This window comes from Ixodes scapularis, unplaced genomic scaffold, assembly GCF_016920785.2.
Source record: "Ixodes scapularis isolate PalLabHiFi unplaced genomic scaffold, ASM1692078v2 PGA_scaffold39__5_contigs__length_11793443, whole genome shotgun sequence".
NCBI classification, from domain to species: domain Eukaryota; kingdom Metazoa; phylum Arthropoda; class Arachnida; order Ixodida; family Ixodidae; genus Ixodes; species Ixodes scapularis.
The window spans coordinates 5,902,189-5,922,517 of record NW_024609867.1 but is presented as its reverse complement, the minus strand read 5'-3'; the positions used below and the strand labels follow the sequence as shown (position 1 = coordinate 5,922,517).

Genomic DNA, 20,329 nt, shown 5'->3' with positions numbered 1-20,329 from the left:
AGCTTAACGAAAGGGCGTGATCTCTGAGCTTATCGTCGATGCAGGTCCCTGATTGGTAAAAGTACACTCTCCCACAGGGCAACTCTATTTTTTATACCACGCCGACCCCGCACGGCACTAACTCCCCTTTGTGCTTGTTACCCCAGCCGAGTTTATCCGAACGACCCCTATCAACCACAGCGCATAGACGCACCCAGTTTGAAAACACAGCCAACACCACGGGGACACAGAACCGCCGGTCTCACGTTAGGTTTCTTCCTAGATTGGAACATGGGGCGCCGAAGAACTTTAAACAGGTTCTTCGCCACACCGACAAGGACCTTCCTAGGGTACCCTGCCTGCGTAAGCTTGTCGGCCTGGTCGCACCAACTAGCCAGCATCTGGAGAGGGCAAGACCTCAGCAGGGCCCCTTTCATACAACCTTTCCTAATCCCACTCTTTACAATCTTCGAATGGCTCAAGTCAAAATGCAGCACGCCTTTCTTTTTGTTTTCGACCAGTACCAACAGCACACATGATCCTCATTAAAGTTAAGGATAATATCTAAAGAATGTAGCTTTCCGTCTATTGTAATTTTTCTTGTAAATTTCAAACCCCCTGAGTTGGATTTTGACGCACACAACATGTTTTTATGCAACCATCCTTACGATCACCAAATATTTCTTTAATAAAACCAGGTAATCGTCGCCGTATCTAAAAACACGAATCACCTCTCTTTCAAGGCCGACTTTAATAGTTGTATCTCACATAGAAACAAATATGTCCCTCATAACTGATACAACGCTAGCCCGGATACATACACCCTGCTTCTGCAAAACCGTGTGCCATTATGCACAACATACCTAAACCTAAGATAAAAACACACCAGTTCCAAGAAATTTTTAATGCTAACACCCCAGGCGTTCTGGAACGCCACACATTCATGGACAGCCCTGAATAGCTCCAGGTGCCGAATAGCATAAAAAAATCTTCGATGTTAAAAGACATACCGTAACATGAGCCGGGTTCTCTGCAGTCAAAAACTCGACCACACTCATCGGACTACATACCCTAAAACCGTCTTGTAGCTCGAGGTACGTAAGGTGCCTCTTCAAAAAAGACGCCAAGTGTATCTGCCAAGCACCTTTCTGTGTCACAATGACCCCAAATGGCCGTTGTAACACAATAACCATTTACGGCTATTGTGTCACACGCTTCGTCAATGCAGCATTCCCCGGAAAACTTGTCCCGAACCTGGTCAACACAAAGATTAAAGTGCGTAAAACGCGCCTCCTCTGACTCCTGCTTTCGATAAAGATCCCGTAGATACGTCTCGGTAACCTTGGTACGTTTATTGTCAGCGCTTTTTACGTTGTAATACAAGTATTGAAGTGCATTGAGCGATATGATGCGATGCAGAGAAAGACAAAAGACTAAAACACTACTCAAATGTATGCCTTCTGGGACGCAAAAGTTCACAGGTATATAAGGTCAAGTATTTTTGCCGAAATATGAAAAAAGTATGTAATACAGTTAACATGACGGAAGCATTTGTTATGTAAGAGATAAATTGTAGATTTTATTACATTCAGTTACAATTATCACCACAGTATGGACTAAAGTATCTGTCCCAGATATGGCATGTGAAAAACTTGTCTGCATTTGTCCAGCCACTTTACTTGGTAAATAAAAATAGAATTGTTATAAATATAAGGGGTAGTAGGAATTCTTTCAAATATGAAAACTATGAAAGAGCAGCAGAAGAACGCGGACGAACAGATAAAACAGCTATCTGCAAAAGTCACCGCGCTGGCGGTCGCACTTACAAAATACAGAACTTTGAACAAAGAACCCCCCCCCCCCCCGCCTTCCAGCGGAAATGTTGTCGCGTTATCATCAAAATGTAATGATATGGCTTCTAAATGCGACGACGCCGAAAACCGATCTCGCCATTTTAACCTGCTGTTTTATGGAATCATAGACGAACCAAGCGAAACGTGGGCTGCAGCAGAATGGAAGGTTCTTGTATTCTATGGTCACCATTTTGACATTAGCATTACCCCGATCATATTGAAACGCATTGGAAGGCATACTACCGAGAAAAAACGCCCCATCATTGCAAAGTTTTCAAGGTTTAAGGACAGATATAGCGTCCTTTCTTCCCGTCCAATATTTAAAGGCACGCCCTTCTCCGTGGGAGAGGACGTTTCTATCTCTGTCCGCAATGCTAGAAGGAAACTAATCAAGTACGCCAACACGAAAAATTTTCCTTTCAAATTAATCTTCGACAAACTGAAGATTGATAACGTTACTTATGTCTACAACTCTGAATCGAACTCTGCTAAACCACTACCAAGATAGCAAAGCGTAAACAATAAATCGCCCCTTCTTGCAATGTCATCAACATCTTTTCACTTTGAATATCATTCACAAATATACTAAGCGTAATTCCAAAATGCAATATATTATCATCGTTTCTTTAAGATAATGACTCTGATGTTGTTATCCTTACCGAGACATGGCTAAAACCAAAAATTCAAAATAAAGAAATACTGACTAACAGTTCTAACTTTAAGTTCTACCGTCGCGACAAGATAAATAAAAGAGGAGGGGGTGCGATGAGTGCAGTCAAAAATGAAAATCCGTCATCCGTCATTTCAATTCATGGAGATATTGAAACAGCTTGGATTAGTTTTTATTCGTCGATCCAAAGGAATATCCCGACAGTACTTCCGTGTTCATTATTTTTTTGTATGACCAACTTCATTCCATACGAAAATATTTCCCAAATGCAAACATATTTTTATTTTGCGACTTAAGCTTCCCACTAATATAGTGGCCCATACTTGCTTCACGGGATGGAAAATAAACTTTTTGGACGTCTGCCAAATGTTCGACCTAGAACATATAAATAATAATCCCACACAACGGAATAACATTTTGGATTTAGTCCTTACACCTACCCCCGAGTTTGTTACATCTATATCTTTTCATAGCGGGTTCAGTGACAACAAACTATAAACATGCTGCAGTATTTAGTCGTGAACCTTCAGATGCCTTCCACTAGCCACTGCACCAGGATTTTGCGTCAGGAAAGTGTCCGACGCACCGGTTCGTGGGCTCTTTGCATACAACAGCCGAGAAAGCTGAGCTTCTATGGTCCCGGCGGACTTAGCGCTGTTTCCCGGACTCACTCCTTCGTTGCTCGTCGGTGCTGGCCGATGGCAGCAAAGTTCGCAAGACCAAGTTCCCGATGTCGACAACGCCAGTCCCGGCTTGTGGTATCGGGCGCCGTCAGACCCGGGGAAGGAGGTAACCCGTTTTGGGGGGGCAACGTTTTATTGGGCTCGTTGAACATGTTCATTCGACGTAGTCGAGCACCCGACCACGCGCAAAGCTAGCCAACGGCACCTTTTACACTTCGGTCCCATTAACTGCAGAAACAATGTGCATAATACAAAAAAAAACATAACACGTTTTGATTTTGCAGCGGGAGCGGCGCATAAGCTGGTGGCTCGTTAATGTCTCTTGTATGGCAGACCCCGAATATATAATTGCGAGGCAAGATATATCAAGGATACTTCAGATGGCACCAGAAAAAAAAAAACAAAAAAACCTCGTAATTGAGGGAGACATACTGGACTAAAAACCCTGAAACGCACATTTTTAAAATTATAGTGTATTTACTTTTTAGTGCGAGAGCAGCGGAAGCGCCAAGAGGGAACGTAGGGCTTTCAGCGTCGCTGCCAAGAAGGCGCTCTCGTGTATACAAGCACTGTTCTTGGAAGCACGCTCGAGGTTGTCGCTTTGAATGCTCTTAGATATATTGTGGAACAACATCTAACGAAGTGGAGCATTCGCGAGCCTTTGATAACGTTTCGCGCTTTTTGTGAAGCTATATATAAATGGCGTAGCCTTCTGTAAAGCACGAGTGCAATCGCTTTTTCAGCGACGTATGGCGAAAAGACCGCTTGACATGATAGTCACCGCCTGCCTGAAATACGCAGCGTGTTTCTTTGGTCCTCATTCATCTGGAATTTTGGTTTCTCCATCGGTATTCTCATTTGCTTAGTCAGCAATTTCATTCTCTGTGGAGCGATAATGAGCAATTGGGACTGACCATGGCCTCTGATTCTTAAAGAGTGGCTATACTATACACATCAAATTCGGGGCACTTTTACTTTAAAAGGCGAGGCGTTACTATAATTTTGGAAGATATTAGTATACTTTTTTATGGCAGCAACACAGTAGCTCAGAGATAAACGACACGATGCAACGAAAATACATTCAAATGATTAGGAGGTATGAAGGTAAATGCAACAACAACAAAGGCAGATATACAGGGTCTGTCCCAAAAATTCCCGGAATTCATTTTTTATAAATCGTGTATTCATTATAAGTTTACAATTCTTCCAGACCTTTTCAAAGTATTCTACCCCTCCATCGATGAACCATTGCCAATGCTTCACCCAATCACTAAAGGCGCCCTGGCAGCCGTCAACGGGAACCTTCTTTAGTGAGGTCGTCGCAGCTGCTTTTACCGTCTCCAGCGTCCCAGGCCGAGTTCCTTTCAGGATTCTTTTGATCCTTGGGAACAAAAAGAAGTCTGGTAATGCTAGATCGGGGCTGTACGGCGGCTGGGGCTGCATTGCCACACCCATTTTTGCCAGCAACTCGGAGATAATGAGCACGGTATGGCTTAAGGCGTTGTCATGGTGCAAGATCCTTTTGTCGCGAATTTCTTTTCGGGCTCTTCGAACCCTGTTGCGCAACCGCTTGAGCACTTCACAGTAAGAGAGAGAGAGAAGTGTTGAAAAGAAAGGAAGCCTGGAACTTATTAACCACACCGTCGATTGGGGGCAAGCCAGTTCCAGGTTGGGTTGGGGAAAGAGGGGATCAAAAGAAAAGATTAGAAAGGTGAAGAGGGAAGAGAGAAGGCATCTTGGATGAAGTCACAGTTACTTGATTAGGTTTGTCCACTATTGTATATCTATTCACGAACTGTCGGCACTTTTACAAGCGGTCCAGTAGGCAGGTATCTTCCAGGAATCCAAGAAGTCAAGAGAATGTTCTTGCGGCATCACGAACGGAGCCGGGGGGGAAAAGAATATCTTGCGTAGTAGAGCGGGCAACTCCCGCGATCTGTAGTTTGTCGAAGAAGATTTTTCTCTCGCCTGCGTAATTGGGACAGGCCCAAAAGAGATGATCCACATCCTCAAGAGTGTCACAAGTAGAGCAGTTTGGGCTCATCGTTGCGTCAATTCGGTGGATGGCAGATGCAGTATAGGCACAGCCTGTGCGAAGCCGGTGTAGTACGGAGGCGCTTGCACGGGGTAGCTTCGAAGGGACGCGTGGGGGTGGTCTCACGCGTCCTTCACTTCACAGTAAATTTTCATGTTGTCTGTTGGTCCCTGTAGCACGAATTTACTGTGAGCTACACCTTTTCTGTCAAAGAACACAATAGGCATTGCCTTGATTCACACAAGAACCTGATTGCATAACGTTTCTCCAAGAACTGGTCCATTCTTTTTCTCGTACAAGGGTGCAGTAGATATCTGTGCGTGGAGAGTGACCTGCCTCAACAACTTCCCGCAGGCAACTGAGACTGGTCTGATTTCGAAGCTTAGATCCCCCAATAAATTCTCCGCCCAAAACCCCGCCTCGCCAGCCGGCGTTGCCGACTACGAAAATTCATTCCGGGACGTTCTGGGACAGACCCTGTATTCCGATCAAAAAGCAAACTCATTTCCATAAAACGGGACATAATCCAAAATTCACGTCGTATAGGAGATGTATTATGTTGCAAGTGTTTCGATGTTGTATGTTCGTCGGTCATGCTGTTGAAATCACTCTAACCACTTAATAACCAAAATACCTAAATTTACAGGAGTAGTTGAGCTATTTTTACCTCTTTGTTTTTTAAAAAAAGAGTGTTTGAGCTATTTTTACCTGTTTTTTTAAGTATTTGACTGGCATTAGACACCTCTTTCCACCCAAATTAAGTTTATTTACTTCGCCTTTTGCTCACATTTAAGCTATGGCCAAGTGGTGTCGGGGTCCGCTACATTTTTAAACCTACCGTGTGTTCACTTAATGCAAAATAAATATACACTGAACATTTATAACGCCCCGTATGGTACACTAAGTGAAATTTTCTTTCATCACTCTCTTGTGGTCAAGTACTTCAACCTATATGGATATCTTTTCAGTGTCTGCTATAAATAAGATAGAAAATAACATTAGTCGTATACGTAATCTGGTCTAATTGCAAGCCAACACCTTTCGCTATTCTTCAAGACATTAAGTGAACTGAAGAGTACAGTGTTCAACAAAACGAAATGGACCAGCGCAGCGCGCGGCTTCGGGAAGGTGCTTCGACATCTGCCGGTAGAAACCGTGCTATCTTGTGTCGCGTGTCGCGCATGCGCGTAGCTGAGTCAAGCAGACAGTGGCTGTTCTGAAGTCATTTGATAAGAGGTTTCTCCAAGTAGCGACATTCTTTGCAGCGGCGACTGCGTGACGGTGGAAGTTTAAGGAATCGAATGGAGGCGCACAGCAGTGGTTTGCACTGAATCCCGCCATTTGCTTAAAGCGGAATGTGCCTTGTCATATGTGTTGGTCGTCGTTACTGGTAAAATATGTATGAAAGGACTTCAGGGTGCTCGCGCTCGCGGCGCAACCACGGATAGGAGGTTACTACAAAGCAGGATGAGCAAACTATACCGCCTTATTGATCATCGGGTGACAATCGCAATATGGTCTTGCCTTCAAAGTGTAGTGCCTCACCTTTAGAAAATAAGAACAGCGGAAAATGCATATTATTTATTGAGCCTACGGCAAGAACACACGTGCATAGACACTACACCTAGACATGAAGAGTGAGATCACTGCGAGTGATGGACGATCCTTAAAACTGTAACCTTTGGAAAAAATAAATCTGTTAACGCTATTACAACAAAAAAAAAAAAAAAAAAAAAAAAAAAAAACGCTGTCGTGTTTCAAGCTCATGGCCAGCGTTGATCAGCTATCAGGGGTTGTGCAGAGAGCACGAACAGTCGCCGAGTGTTTGGCTCAGCTGCACGCATCTGGAACTCGCGACCCCAGATAGACCGCTTCACTTTGCAGATGGTGCCACGCGTACGCGACCCCATGAGCACCGCTGTTTCATTTCATTCCGCTGAAGACTGTACCCACAACTCGAGTAAACTCCGGAAACAATTCCTGTGTTTTTCATTGTCATGTTCATTAGAAGCTATCACCTTTTAGTTTTGATATATACATGCAGCTACACTGAACTTCGCAAAATGTAGAAAAGCATGGAAAGATAATTTTGTTTCGTGCTGTTATGATATGCTAAAATATATCTCTTATTTTTTAGTTTTTTTTTTCTGTTGAGCTATTCAACTGCTGTCACAATTTTCAATTAATTTTGGTCGTTTTCGTTGATGTTGTAAAATAAGTGCCTCTTATTGCTGTAAAAGCGTTTGTGTTCTTTTATATCATTTTTTTTGGACCCCTGGTTTCCCTTAGCGAAAGGTAGGTTACTTTAAGAATGTTTTACGCTCTTTTAAGATACTAATTCCCAAGAACAATACTAAAATTGCCTCTAAAGGGTGCTAGTCAGAAGTAGGTTTGTACTGTTAGTGTCCTTTCCTAGTATTCTTGAAGTAAGTACTGTAATAGTATACTTTCAGTAACCTAGCTAAAACCTAAGAAGCTCCTAAGTTAATGCGAAGTGTCTTACTAGAAGGCTCCCCCGGGGTATCATATAGTGCACTAGAGGAACGTTATGAAAGTAAGCTGGAAGTACCTTGTAAGTATCCGTGCAGTGAGTTATTAGCTACCTCCCTAAGGTTTCTTTTAGTGAACGAAACGTTTACTATGGAAGTGCGGTGAAAGGATAATCCGAGCCTATACCGCGCATGCTCAACAGCGCTGACGTCGCTCTGTCTTTGTGTCATAAATGGCGTCAGCAGCTCGCGTTGTTTCGAGCGCTGTGGTGTTTCAATGCTGTACGTGAGCCCTCTGATCAAGTTCTCAGCGCTCCCGTGGCAAGCGTGACCGACTACGTCTACGATTGCACCCTCACAGAATGAGTGTAATGACACTCAATCTGCGCACACACCGTGAACGCGCAGCTCCCCTGAGTGGAGATCAAGAAATGAGCAGCCTGGAAACGACAACAATAGTTGCGTTGACGCTGTGGTTACCCCACACAAGAGCGCAAGAACTTTAAAATGTACGTTCATTTGGTATCTTCAGGAATGTGAAAGGTAGCCACTGGAGAGTCAGCGCAGTTCTTGTCGTTTCCAGTTCGCTCTGGGGACACGGACGTGGTGAGCAGCCTCAAACAGCGAGTGAAATACGCTATCCACCGTTTGATCCACCAGCTTCGGGAGGCTTATGTGAGATCGGGGTCACCAATGCCGACGCACGTGTCTTCACTACAGGTTCTGCCCCCCCCCCCCCCCCCCTTTTTTTAAAAAAAAGAAGAAAAAGAGCTTGTTAGAGATTGCAAAAGTCAAGAACTTTACGGATGAAGCAGTAACTTCTTTTAAAATGTCTTTAACTGTTCATATTTTTGCGATAATTGTTAAAGTTCGAACACCGCGTACAAAGAAAGTGATTGCTCGGTGAAGACAAACAAATATGCGAGCATTACCGAGTACGTCTGTGATGCCATTGTTTATTCATCAGTGCTACGTGTTATTGGCCCCACCAACATCGACAAGCAGTCTGCTCTCGTCGATCGTCCTCTGTTGGATTATAGCCAGCCGGCAACGGCCAGGCGGCGCCAGCAGGGTGAGAGCCCACGATTATGCTCTGTCTCGTTGTAACTTGGCAAAGGGTAAACGATAAGGCCCACGTCGCGTGCCGAAGGCTTCGAAATGCGCGACGTCTACCAGCGCAACGCACACGTATTGGAGCATGACGTAGCAAAAAGCCTGATACTTCTTCAGAGTTAAGACGCGGTCCGGAGATACGCAGTCACGTTCCGATTGGCCCGCTAGGGCCGTAGCTTCCGCCGTACTCGCACGTTGCGCGATCACGGCTTCCTGGGATACCGAGTATTTCTTGCTTCAGACACGAGGCTAAGCAGCGCCACCAGAGTAAAAGCTCACGTTTAAACAATGGAGCCGCCACTTCCAGGGGTACCAAATATATTTTGCTTCAGTCGCTAGATGGCGCCAAAGCAAACAGCATTGTAGGTTGCCCATAAAGCAGTGCAGTTGGTGCACCGGGTTGCGAAATCGGTGCTGCTGAGCTTTGTGGGCGCAGAAAAAGCAAGCTCCATCGTTCCTGCGTCTGAGAGCTCCGGGGGGATTCATTGCAGTGTTAAAATTCGAATGATTTGGGGTCTGGTGCTGTTGTGAAGCGTTTGAGTTCTTGGCATTTCTATTAGTCGTGAGCGTGACAGACCACCTTTGGAAATACGCCGTCATTTAGACTTAGGCTAGGTGGCGCAAGCTACCGCCCGTTACAAAGTTAGTTGCAAGGGACCTCAGTAATATCCATCCAATCATCAAGATGGCGCCGGTTTGATTAGCCATTAGTTTTGTTGTATTTAAATGAACCAGTTTGTTTATGAACGTTCGATGATATAACTTCGAAACGTTTAGCAATCAGAATTGGGATTACTGCTGAGCTTTCCCGGAACAGTGGTGCTGCGACAGCCACGTTCACGCCGACGAATGTGAGTCTTCTTCACGGACGGTGGTGCGCGTCCATTCCATCCGCCACCGTTCAGTGTTCTCGTTGACTCGACGAGAAAGTAGAGCCACGGCCGCGGACCGTGAGTCCGTGTGGGCCCTAGCGCCGCAACTGGGCTTCGCATCGGTGACCGCGAAGCCCGACTTGACGGCGTCCATACCCGGCTTCTCTGACCCGTTCTTGGCAGCGAGCGCCATATTGAAGTGTGCGGTACTGGGTGTCGCCTATCAACACGGTGGCGGCGCAGCGCAGTCCGGGTGGAGCAATGGAATAACGTTCGCTGTTGCGTGGTCGAAGGTGCGCGGGACGGCTCGAGTGGCATCGAACGACCGGAAAGCGACTGGAAACCTGGTCGAAATAAGAAAAAGAACTAAAAACGGTGTTTCCCGATGACGACGATTAGCATTTTACGAGATGATGTTCCGGCAGACACAGACCAGGTGAGTCCGGCGCTGACTATTTTTTCGACAAGAGCTTCCTCTGCTCGAAATGTGACGTCAAGAAAATAAGTTCAGAATGGCGCAGTCTTATAATTGCGGAACTTCTGAACATGAACTACGCTGTGATCCTGCGGCTTCAAGCAACGACGTTCGCAAAGTATTGCGAAATCTTCCAAAAACTTGCTGTTTTTTCTTGAAATCTCTCGTTGCAGAACGAGTCCATAAGAAAAAAAAAATAAACCATGGAGGAAAAGCTTCTCAAAAAGCTTTGTGGGGAGCTGAAAGATCACAGGATATGTATAAAATAATTTCTGTTAGAAAGTATTAGTTTTATGGAGAGCATATCAATATTCATATAATGTTGCCATTTTGGTGTTTGGTTAGATATATTTTTATTAATGTCATTATTGCTTTTTGAAGTGTACTTACTATTTATTCATTCATGCTAACTGCAAGATGTTCAGACCACTGAAGTAATTGGAGACGAGATATACCGGTTCAGTAGCCTTTGCACTGTGAGGGCAGATAACATATGATGTTATTTTCCTCAGCATTAGAAAAAGTTGGTGGACAACGGTAATGCAACTTTGCGGATTTGTCAGAGGTCACTTCTGGGAAGCAGTTGTTTAGGACTTCCAATGCTATACTTTGTTGAACAACTCTGATAATCTATCATTACTGCTTATATTTGCTGCTTAAAGCTCGGTGCATCTTGTGGGTACCCTGAGGGCGTTGCTTCACAAGCTCAAGGGCCTGTCTTCGCTGTACCTGCCCTGACCTCTGGTGAAGGGGCCGAAGCTAGATCCAAGGAGGCCCGGATAAATGAGGGCAAAACCAGGGCCGGCGAGACCTGGGCCAACGATGTCGAGACCAGGGCCAGCGAGTCTGAGTCCAGGGCCAATAAGGTCAAAGCCACGGTCAACGAGGCTAAAGCCAGTGCCATGGCAATGAGGTAAAAGCCTGAGCCGAAGGGCCGAAGCCAAGGCCACCGAGGCTGAAGCCAGGATGGAGCAGGTTGAGACGAGGACGGACCTGACGGAAGGACGCTGAGGCTAGGGCGGCCGAGGCCAGAGCAGAGGAGGTCTAGGCTGTAACGTAGCGTCCTCTGCATCCAGACGTAAAGTCAAACAGTATAACATATTTGTCCAGGCCTAACTGCCCAATGTCGCAAATTCGCGACATAACAGATTTTTTGCTAAGGAGTTAATTTGCACCAAAAATAACTTCAGTAATGGATTGCACATGCACATTTGCAGGTACGTCGTCTGGGCGCCGCCATCTTCCTAGCTGAAGAGCGCGTGAGCTGCGCCGGAATCCAATTACGATGCCTTGAGACGGAGTTGTAGACGGATTATGGCGCCGCCCACAGCGCACCTAAGTACCCCCGGGCAGCAAGATGGCGACGCCCGTAGGCTGTACTTAAAAACACGTATACAAAATAAAAAAATACATGTTAAAACATTTTTTTATGGACGCGTTTCTTTAATTTCCTGCCTTAAACGGTTAACAAGCTTCATCGTATCCCAAAATGAGTACCACTGCTGCTACCATTCTCTGTGATTACATAAGTTTTTTTTTTTTTTAACTGAATGCAGATACAGGAAAGACTTTTTTCAAAATCAAGGTAGGCAATATCTGTGATGTTGAAGCACTGAATTGGGGTGCGAGAGCATGGTCTGCTCTCGCACCACAATTCAGTGCACGGGTTTGGAGCTTTTCTCTCTCTATGTTGACACACAGTGTAAATTTCCATACCTCAATTTGCTGTTCTGCTGACAGGGATAGTATGTGCATTGCTCTTCAAAGTTGCAGCTGTACAACAATGAAATGAAGCAGCTCATACTACTATATGGAGTGGCAGCAGCAGTCTGTCTGGATTTGGGAGCTGTTTGCGAAGCGGCGTGTTGACAGTGAGTCCGCGTGTTGAAAGCAGTGAAATATGCACAAAAACACTGAATGTGCACTAGAAGCGAAAGTTTGAAAACAAAAGCGACAGTCACTAAAATGAGCTGATTAAGGTAAAGGAATGAGATTTGAGGGGTATTGTGGTGCGAAGCAGTCTGAAGGAAGAACAATATTTCTAATGCAAGTCAAGGGGCTTGGATAAGTTAACAAATGTTTTTTTTTGTTTTTTTTTATCTTGAGTATACACATTTCCAACATAGAATTTCAGGATTGGATTTCACAGCTTCATGCTTTCCCAGCGTTTATTTTAAAAGTTTTAAGTCTAGGAGCAAGTTTGGTGTAGTGTCTGCTTTAATCGTGTGCACTCTCAATTTTCGTTAATGCTAAACTAGGTGTCACATGTGTGTAATTTTAAAGGGACTATGATGCCAGTGTTGACTGTTGTTAACCAGTAATTTTATCATAATTTGATGCTTCCTACCGGCAGGTGTGCCACCACTTGTTGCGGCTATAGTGACTCGTGGAGTGGCAGGCCCCGTGGTTCAAGTGGAGGTTGTGGAGAACATGGTATGTAAGAATTACCTGTGTTCACATCGCGGTTAGAGGTGTAAATATTTTATCTTATTTTTTTCCTAAACCTAATGGCTCATTCACGCCAAATTTCGACGCCAGGCGTCAAAATTTAAGCAGAGTATTTTGATGCTCGAAACACAATCCCAGACTTTTGACGCTGGGTGTCAGAAGGCTGTGTAAGATACGCTGGCAAGCGGATCAGTCAGATACTTTTTTGCCCTTCTTTTGTTTAGTTGGAGAAAACTTTTTAATTAGAACAGAAGGCAGGAATGGTATTGCCAGGTGTCACACCAGGGAATACCAGCTTATGTACAGCAGGAAAACGAATTTCGGCGACCCGAGGAAACGAGGAAGTCTCGTGCAAGGCTCTGGCACGTGCCTCCTCAGCTTGGAATGGCCTTGCCGCTTGCCTCTCTTATATTGCTCGGCCTTTTTCTGTCGTCAGCTACAGCCGGTTGGCGACAGCACACTACCTTTTGGTGCCAGCGGAGGCAGGTGCAGCTTTAAAAACAAAAATGTCTATTGCATCCTTTGTGGTATAGCAGACATTTACAGATTGTTTTAAATCTCGTTTAGCAGACGACACATCAATGTCTTTTTGTTGTGTTTTCGTCGGTGATTGAAACTTCATGGCAGGCGAACCCAACATAACCTACACGAACTCGAGGCCTTAGCACCGATTTTCCATATCACCTAAAAGGAATCAGTGCGAAGCGCGGATAGAACACGAGTGTCATGTCAGCCTTAACTGCCCATTACGTGAGAATACGAGTCGCACCTGAACAATGATGCTTCACTGCTGTTAAAGGGTAACTGCAAAGAAAAAATGTGTATTTTTAAACAGCTTAATTGGAAAAAAAACATGTCACAAAACAATTTTCCGCCAAAAACAAAAACTTTTGCAGCAATATTTACTGCGCCAGACTGATTTTAGTTTGCGGTTGTTTCGTCCGTTTTAAATCGCGCGCCACAAAGTTGGTAATATACGTCACGGAGTGGCTGCTATACGTCACCGAGTGACGTGTAGCAGCCACTCCGCGCGCGTCGAAAGAGCGGGAGTTTTAAATGTGGAGATGTTGTGACCCCGACTAAATTACGTCCTGTGGCCTAAATATTGCTTAAGAAAATTTTTTTTCGCGGAAGATTTGTTTTGTGACATGCTTGTCCAAATTAGGCTGTTTAAAAAAACACTTTTTTTTTTGCAGTTACCCTTTAAATCTTCAAGTCTGTGCTCTGCTCAGTCAACCTTTTGGTCACAGAAAATCCAGTGCGTTGACTCCCAAAAACTCTTCTTTTTCTCGCGCTGGCATGCAACATGTTTGGAAACAGTCTTTTAGCTCCTTCACTTTCGCCAAGACGAAAATTGGACTGCAGTGCTGTGGGCAGATTCCGTTCGATGCTCGCATATTTCTTGTTTGTCACTGAACAATGATCATAGGTAATCTACTCGAAATAATGCATATTGAAAAACAGCGTGAATAACGCACTGACAAGGAATTTGGTTATGATTGAACGGGCAGTTGCGTGATTTCGAAAAGTAGCCTGGCCTAGGAGAGAGCATATGTTCCGCATAAGCCTTTGCTGATATTTTTTTATGGTGCACGATTCAGTCGATGTGATAAAAGTCTTAAGGCACTTTTGGTAGAAACAGGGTGTTTAGAGCCTTGGTGGGCATATTTAAAATCACCTTATCAGAGCGCAATTGACCTATGTAAGACGGACGGATTTTTTTTTTTGTTTTTTGTTTGTGTTATAATTTTGTGGCATTGAGACCCCAAAATTATACTTGTTGGGAAAGTGTGAAGGTCAGCGTAAACGACAACCAGCTGTTTCGTGTTTCTTTTCGTCCAGTGATGCCTTTAAAGTGAGTGACGCGGCTGTGGTTCGTGCGAGACATCGGGAAGAAGAAAAAAAAAAAGGAGGACGCGCGAGGGTCGTGAAGAACGTCAGTCGGGCAGCGATTTGATCTGTGCTGTAAATAGACGTTTCTTCTTAATTTTTTCTCCTTGAGGGTCCTGTCAATCAATTTTATGACCACCAACATCAGCCGACCGTAGACGTTCTGAGTAATCGGGTCTCTGACGCAATCGGAAGCTGGCTTTCTAACTTCCTCCGCCGACGCGCACTGGCACGGCAGGCTTGTACTAGTAAAATTGATTTCCCAGGTACATCATACGGCACGGCAAGGGGTAGTAAGACTGAGGAGTTCGTTTTTTTTTTTTTTTTTGGCAAACAAATTTGGTCGGCAGCATGACTGTTTGTAGAAGTGTGAAGGAGCCATAAGTTCTAAAAATAAATATATGTATTAAAAAGGTTCAACTATTAGAAGCATAACTATACCTACTGTCGTTATATCGTGAGGCCTAAGTGTCCACATTCCACCCGGATGTATGAAAATGTAGGCATTGGAACCTATGAAAGAAGCTTACCAATGTTAAGGCATACATAGCTAATGGTTCTTAAAACGGTGCTAACTGTATTGTTAGTTTTATTTCTGATGTGTGCCGTGGTGTCTATGCATGCTTCTGTGGTGTCCTTAAATCTCAGTGATTTCGTTTTTTCATGGTGTGCACGGTTTCAGCAGACTCGTTCTTGTTCTTTGAAATGTTCTTTTTTTTTATTAAATGCTGGATATGTCTGTTCATGCAGGCTTAGGTCATCCCAAGAATGTCATGACTCCTTTCTGCTTATCATTTTCATAACCTAAGTACAACTCTGTTAGAATCGAGGGAACAATTTTTGAAACTGACATGTCCCTCATTGCCTCTAAGTACGCCTTATGAATTCTGTGAACTGGATGGAAATAGTGCATTGGGTTCACTATATTTCGATGATTTTCCGAGTGACGCTGCCGCACTCCACGAATGCGGCCACCGGAAGTTCTCATTCGGCCACTTTAGGGAGCGCAGCATTAAACCTTGTGACGCGTTTTCAAAGCTGGAGGATATAGTGGTGCCCCGATCATATGACTTTCAGGAGCCTGCGTGAAAACATTGGATAATCCGAAAAACAACAATTACGGTGCTGAGCCTCATCTGACAAAGATATACATTTAAGCTGATAATCTGTTGGAACATGAAGAAGCTAGAACCCTCATGAAAATATGAACGTAACATAGAAATTGTGTATTAGAGGGGCCTATAAATCTTTATTATTACCTTGGAACTTCAAAAGATATCAGTAAGTTTCTGCTGACTCGTCCAGTCGCGCGTAGACCGGGGACGCATAATTGGGTTTTTTACTGCACCCAGTGTGGGACACATTTCATGCTTGATCGACTAATCTGTAGAAGTTTCTTAAAAATTTCTGGGCGTTGCCTTTGAGGACTAGCATTTTCAAAATAAAAAAAAATAAAAATAAAACAGAAAACTGGTTCAATAAACGATGCAGATCAAGCCTGGAATGTGCTCTACAGCGGATGTTTTCTTCAGCTTCGATAATACTTCCCCAGTCGACTGCTGCATACTGCAAGATGGCCAATTCAGAAATTCCGGAGGCTGCAATCGCAGAGTGAAGAAGCGTAATTATAGTTGGAGGCACATACTACAGCCCGTGTTCAAGTTCTTTTAAGGGGACACTTGCATGGCTGTTGGGGATGTTGATTACTATTAGCTATTAGAGGTGTAAAAGCACCGAAAAGAACAGACTAAGGAGAAGGTAGACAATTATGTACCTTTGTATTAGTCCTTCGCAGACTCGCAACTATTGTTTATTTGGAAATAACATTTACTATAAGGCCCCATCGGTCAGCCTAGTCATCATCGCTTCGCGTAAAGTATTGTTGTTTAATAGCGCGATTTATGCCTCACTTACACGCTCTTTTCCCTTTCCTAAATATAATATTCCTCATGCAGTTCTCTGTTTGTTTTGTCATTGTATTTGGCAAGAATCTTAACATCGTGCAACACCAAGGAACAGGGGCATCCACTGCAGTGAATTTCGAGATGACCAGACAGGGCAGCTCGCGTTCCAGCCACGTGCTCATCGGCACGGTCATTCATACACCTGGCCATTTGGCCATTATACACTTCTACTCACAATAGTGGTATCTGATACAAAATGCCTAAAGCACACTCAACAAATTTACTCTTGTGCTTTATGCTGCAAGGCTCAGACGGCTTCTTTGGGCTGTTTTTTTTTTTGTGGCCGAGCCAAGCCATCTTATTGTGTGCCAAGAACACCACAAGAATGCGGTAGCGCTGACCGACTTCCCTTAATTGTGTGACAATGAGTGTAAGTGAGGTATCACAGCTAGTCTTACATTGGAACTCTCACGAGCGGGTTTGTTTATGCAGAAGCAAGGCTACCAGCAGATGTGTATAATTCAGGCCACCAAAAGCCTTTTAATAATGTTGAGGCATAAACAAACCCGCTCGTGAGAGGCCCAGTGTGAGAGCAGATGTGGTACCTTACTTACAATCAATGTCACACAATTCAAGGAAGCCGGTCAGCGGTACCGCCTTATTTTGGTTCTCTCGGCCCACAATAAAATGGCTCGGCTCTGCCACAGAATCAATAGGCCCAAGCCGCCGTCTTAGCTTTGCAACATAAAAGACAAGGATAAAATTGCGGGGCGTGCCTTCAGCGTTGTGTATCAGATACTACTATTGTGAGCAGCAGTGTATATTGGCCAGACGGGCAAATGTGTGAATGACCGTGCCCGTGAGCACGCGGCTGCCACGCGAGCTAGCCTGTCTGTCCACCTCACCATTCAGTGCAGCAGATGTCCCTGTTTCCCGGGGCTGCAAAATGTTAAAATGCTCGCAGATACAATGAAAAAACAGAGAACTGCATGAGGCATATCCCATTTTGGAGAAAGTAAAATAGTGTGTAAGTGAGGCATCAATCGCCTTATTAGACTGAAGTGCTTTGCACCGAAGTTATGATGACTAGGCTGGCCGATGGACCCTACATGGTAAATGTTCTTTCCAAATAAACGACAGTTGCGAATGCACCTTGTGTTGTCTAACTTCGTATTTGTCGTTGTTGTTTTCGGTGCCTCAAAGTTTCTAATACAATTAAAAAACTGGCCTAATTAAAAACTTTACTATTAGTTAGCTCTGTTCATCAAACACTTCCTTGCCACCAGGATATCACAGCTATTCGTGCACATATGCTCATTTAAAAGGCATTCATATGAATGTAATCACCGTTTTTGGTTCTGTTTTTATGTTTGAGATAACCTTTGGAGATATTACGGTTCCTGAATTGCAGTTGAAGCATGTCGACACGAAGCAGCCGTGTATTTTGCGCCCAGGAACTCCCCGTCATGGTATTTGGAACCGAGGCCCTGACAAACGGCTGCCTTACTGGGTCGGCGATGGAGGAAAAGCATTCTAAAGAGGGAGTTAAGGGCTTGATAGGTAAGTAAATTGGAGTGAAGTAGAGAAGGCAAGGCGCTATTGCAATCCAACTTAACAGGAACAAATGCTAAGCATACTTTTGACATATATTCGACTTGAATCCTGGACAAAACCTCACCGGACAGAAGCTCACCGGTCAAAAGCTCACCAGGTGAAAATTTCATGTTGGTCTTAACACGAGCGCGGACAACTTAGGTGCATGCGTGCGACACCAAAACACAACGATGAATTAAACCTGACAGGCACATGGTTTGTTGATTAGAGTAAAAACAAGTTTATTTATTGATGGGTTAGAAGTAAATACAGTCCCCTACTGCCTCCAGCAGTCTTGGTATACCTCGGTGTACCTGGAACTTCTTGCGAATATGTTCCAGACGACTCTGGCACACCTTGAGTGAACCCAGATTGATCTTATCAGCGTTAGCTCCACTACGTTTGGTGACCTAAATTTTGGTCCCAAATCGTTGCTTCTGTGCCTGTTATGGCTTACCTCTCGACTCTGTTGCACGAGATGGGGTACCGCTTCTTCTAAAATAGTGCAATGTCCATTTCGTCCGTACCTTAGCCCAACTCGTGATTCACCAGGTATCCAAAAAAAAGGTGAGCTATTGTCCGGTTCTGCGAAAAACACGGGTGAGCATTTGCTCGGTGACATTCTGTCCGGTGAATTTTTGTCTGGTTACAATTGGACTTGTGTCTCAGTGCTCATGGATGTTTTTTTTTTTTTTGCTTTTGTTAAGGTATTTGTCATTTTGCGTCATTACGTCTTGCGCTACACCTCCGGTTTCCAATAATTTGCCCCAGTTTTAGCATACTTTAAATTTTGCCTAGATTAAAATTCATTCCGATGTTCCTTCTGCTTAATTTTGATCGCCGATGTATATCAGCGATTAAACTTAACGAACGTTCAATATTTTTTTTTTTGCGTACAGTTTTTTGATGACAGATGACTTGTTATGCTGAACGTTTCAAAACGTTCAGCTTGTTCAGTTGTTTTAAAGTAATTGTTTGGTACAGTATTGCCTCAGATGGTTTTGCATCAGTAAACCCTGAAATATGATATAAAATGAATGCCGGAATCAAAATGAAAAAAAACGTGGTCACCTGTGAGCTTAGAATTATTGTCTAGCCTTCGCTATCTCCGACTTTCTAGCGAAATATCCTGAAGCACGTGTTCGGAAACAGGGTTCATAATTCAGTATCCTTAATTTTCTCTCAACACCTGAACTTCCTCAATAGTTCCTAAACCATTGCCATACATTCGATAGATGTGCATTATTTTTTACAAGGCCTCTAGGCTTCTGAACTGCTCACTGCAACAATGGCAAGAGTGGAAGGGGCTTTTCGGCTAACAATAACGATAATTTTTTTTCGCTGATATCGAAACGCTTGAAAGTCTCTGTCGCAAAGAATGTTATGCTTGCCAGGTTTTAAAGCGGTTATGAAATAGTCTTCAGACTTTGGCCAATTATGTGCGGCAGTATCTCGCCGTCACATGTGCAGTGAATATCACAAAACAATTTTTGCCAAGGAGCACTAGTTTTATTTAAAAAATTAAATAGACTCAAGATTGGAGGTCCCCTCAACCTTTAGAGTCCTTTCCGGGTCACGTGCGTGTGACATGAATGGGGTCTAAATGAGTGAATGAACACATTTATAAAAACCTTAGCTTCAAATTGGGCACATACCCGCTCAGCTCGCAAACTCAACCACTATTGGCCACCATAAGCTGCATAATAGAAAATGGACCTTTTTTTTCCTTTCTGATTACGCAGCGCACTCGCAACATTTCGAGCGATCATGTTATGTTTTCTTTGTACTTGTGATAAGGTAAAATAAATTAATGCAACGAGCTCCAGACTCTTTACTGAGTAAAATTATTTAATGAGCCCTTTAATGACATTGCAAATTGAAGAAATGCCTTGTTTTAGATTATTTCACAGCAGCAATATTTCGCAGTTGCCAGTAAACATAGTCATTGGTCCCCGTGATCAATATTTTCAGATGATTAACTTTTTGTTGTTGTTTTTTCGCGAAATTTGCTCAAATCATGTGGACATGAAGTATAATTACGTGGTATTAGCTAAATAAGTAGATTGAAGGCAAGTTTCTTAATTGTCTATTGTCTTCTCTTTTCAGCTTTTGTTATTGCCAAATTCCCTGGGGAAACTCTGAAGTCGGTGAAAGGATATCTGCGAGACGAGTGCAGCAATACCTCCTACACTCACAAGAAAGCACCCTACACATAGAAGAGAACTGCAGAATTTAGCGATTAATATTTCAGATTTCATTTAAAAAGTGCATTAACTTTTTTGATTCATTTTATCTCAATCATGTAGGTAATGTTACTTCAGTCAT

The 20,329-nt window shown here is 43.8% G+C and overlaps 1 pseudogene; it reads left to right on the top strand.

Moving 5' to 3' along the window:
• The first annotated feature begins 9,507 nt into the window (after positions 1 to 9,507).
• LOC115327289 lies at positions 9,508 to 11,229 on the top strand (annotated as a pseudogene).
• Positions 11,230 to 20,329: the final 9,100 nt, after the last annotated feature.